Source organism: Myotis lucifugus, unplaced genomic scaffold (genome assembly GCF_000147115.1).
Source record: "Myotis lucifugus unplaced genomic scaffold, Myoluc2.0 scaffold_0, whole genome shotgun sequence".
Lineage (NCBI taxonomy): Eukaryota > Metazoa > Chordata > Mammalia > Chiroptera > Vespertilionidae > Myotis > Myotis lucifugus.
The window spans coordinates 1199819-1203352 of record NW_005871048.1 but is presented as its reverse complement, the minus strand read 5'-3'; positions in this window follow the sequence as shown (position 1 = coordinate 1203352).

The following is a 3534-nucleotide window of genomic DNA, read 5'->3' as shown; positions in this document are numbered from 1 at the left end:
TATTTTTATTGATTTCAGAGAGGAAGGGAGAGGTAGAGATAGAAAGATCAATGATAAGAATCATTGATTGGCTGCCTCTTGCAGGCCCCCACTGGGGATCAAGCCACAACCTGGGCATGTGCCCTGACCGGAATCAAACCTGGGGCCCTCAGTCCACAGGCCAACACTCTATCCACTGAGACAGAACAGCTAGGGCGAGGCCCGGTTTTAAAATGTGACTTCTATGGTCTTTTTCATCATTCAAGCCCTCTCTTCTGAGAGCCTCGGGAAACTTTGTTCTCACCTGTATTTTAGCATTTTATTCTTTGTTTACATTTTAGTTGGTTGTCATCTCCAAGTCTGTCTTCCTCAAAGAGTTTCCCTCTAGTAAGGGGCAAAGACCATGGTTTGGTCCCCTTTAATTGCCCCTGCAGCATCTAATACAGCTTGCCATTAGCAGCTTCCAGGCATCTCAAATTGATGCCGGGAGTATTTGGGACTTTGGAGGTTCTCTGCTCTTCACCAACTGTCCCACCTCATCTCTAGCCCACCCGCTCTGTGTTTAGGAAAATAAAGAAGTCAAAAGCCAGGAAGGAACATTAAGAATGACAACAGGTGGCAGGTGAGAGATGCCAGTGAAAGGTCAGAGGTGCTGTGGCCTCCAAGCATGTGGAAATTATGCCCTTTCAAGTTAATCAGTGCTTGTAGTTGACTTACAAAGAGCAGTTGTCTCTACTCTCTGTCCTCTGTTAGACAGAAGCCAGGCACTCCAAGGGCTATGCTTGGATGAATGCCGTGAGAATAAAATATAGATTGTGCCCATTGACAGGTGCAGCTGAAAAAAACTATTGGCTCAGTTATCCTAAAAAAAAAAAAAAAAAAAAAAAAAAGAAAAAGAAAGAAAGAAAAAGAGGATAAGCCCAAATCCATTTTTCTCTACTTTTGGGATATATTTTTAACCATAGATTTTCCTTCTTAATTATATTGTATTGAGCCTAATATTAAAATGATACTATTGTAACATAGAGGAAAAAACACAGGGAGCATTTAAGACCAGGAGTTCTAATCCTGGCTGGTGAGTCAGTTTCCTCACCTGTAAAATGAAGAAATTCAACATTCCATAAAGTGTTCTAGTTCCCTGGGCCCACACCAACTGGGGACAGCCAAGGAAGGCCCACGGGGCTAGAAACCAGTCTCCGAACTCTGGGATCTGGTGCTTGGGCTGCAGACCCACCTCTGCATCATCCCTTTGGCAACAACCATAATGGTAAGAACTGGAAGTTTGCACACGTAGTAGACTCACCTCCAGAATGGAGTGTCTGGTGTTAACAATAATCATTACAACTGATTTAAAAAAAAAATTCAGAAAGCTCAAACTTAAAGGAAATGGTGAAATGTATATATTTTCCTACTGCATCCAAATCACTTTTTTCACTAGGCTTCAAACACTCCTTAATCACCACCATTAATGGTAATGGGTTTGGGGGTGAGCAGATGATATACAAACACTTGAGGCTTAAACTTGTCCGCCATTAAAAAAAAAAAAAAAAAAAGCCCACGGAGCTCGGTAGCCTCAAGGGTCTTTCCCCATTTTATATCTTGGGGTCCCAAGAAATCTAGGAAAAAAGTTCTCACCAGAAGGACAGCACATGGAATGCTTCCGTGGGGAGCACAAACATTAAACCAGGGTCCTTTTTGCACTCCACCCCTTGGGGTGAACACCCAGGACGAGACTGCCTCTTCCCGGTCCCAGAAACGGCTCATCCTAGACCGGAAACGACCATTGCTGCTTAGCTCCAGGGCTGTGGAGATGGCGGTGCTTCCCACCGCCGCGGCTGGGATGCGGGATAGGGCCGTGGACCTCCTCCACAGGGCGGTGGTGGGGTGGGGGATCGGATCGCGCGACATGGCCGTACATATCCACTTCTGTCCTGCCTGTCCTCCCGTCGGACCCACGTCTCCCCGTGAACCCCGGAGCGCTCTGGGGTCGCTGGGATACAAAAGGGAGGTGACTGGGAAAACTGGTCCCGAGCACTCGGCTCCCCCAAGCCCAGGCTGTGCGTTTGTTTGTGTGGTCACAGAAGCCGGAAGCGCGCCAACATCCGCCTTCCGGGACTGGGCAGCGCTGCGGGGGTCTCTCTAGGAATGCGGGAGGACTTTGCATCTGTGTCCCGCAATCGCTGGGTTAGGCTTTGGGGAGGGAATCTCTCTCCTCAGCTCAGCTTTAACCCTCAGGGGTTAAGTTTCCCTGGGTACCATCCTGTTCAGATAGGTATACGTTTCTCCTACTTTTCCTTATTGATGGCAGTAATTGTAATAATTCTAGTTATTACCAAACAATACTGCTACTTAGTGATTGTGTGTCTGTGGCAGAGGAACTGCACAGAGGAAAATCAAAGTCAAATCAGTAATGGTTTCCATGACATATCGCTTTATACCCACTAGGATGCCTATAATAAAAAAGTCAGGTAATAGGTGTTGGCAAGGATGTGAAGTTGGAACCCTCAATACACTGTAGTGGTAAACATGCAGACGAGTGCAGCCACTTTGGAAAACAGCCTGGCATTTAAATTGTTAAACACAGAGTTACCACATGTCCCAATAATTCCATTCTTAGATATATATCCAAGAGAAATGAAAACTTATACATGAATGTTTATAGCTGTATAATCCATAATAGTAAAAAGTAGAAACAACCCAAATATCCATCAAATTAATAAACAAAATGTAATATGTCCACAGAATGAAATATTATTGGGTCACACAAAGGAATGAAGTACTGATACATGCAACAACATGAATGAATCTTGAAAATATGCTAAGTGAAAGAAACCAGTCACAAAAAAACCAGTTATTGTGTGATGCTATTTACATGAAATGTCCAGAACAGGCAAGTCAATAGGCAGTAAATTAGTGGTTGCCCAGGGCTAGGGGAGGAATAGGAAGAGACTGCTATTAGGTATGGCTATTTTTGAGAATGTTCTACAACTGATTGTGATGATGGTTGCACCATCAGCAAACATACTAAATATCATTGACTTGCATACTTTGCGTGAATGGTGGGGTATTTGAATTATACCTCAAAAATGGTTTTATTTTTTAAATATATTTTTATTTATTTCAGAGAGGAAGGGAGAGGGGAGAGATAGAAACAAGAAAGATGAGAGAGAATCACTGATTGGCTGTCTCCTGCACACCGCCTACTGGGGATCGAGCCCGCAACCTGGGCACGTGCCCTTTAACTGAATGGAACCAGGGACCCTTCAGTCTGCAGGCCAATACTGTATCCACTGAGCCAAACCAGCTAGGGCTCAAAAATGGTTCTAATAAAAATAATTATTAAAATGAATGAATGGTTTCACAAAACCAAAGTGATTGCTTTTCTGGGGACCCTGATTATGCATTGCCACTTGAATGGGCAGTATTTTCAAACAACAGACATTCTTTCCAATACCAGAAGTTATAAGATTCTGAGCTTGGCTAATGTTTCCAGGGAGTTTTCATAATAACAATAATGGAATTATTATAGTAAGTCAAATGTGAGGCACTTTTGCT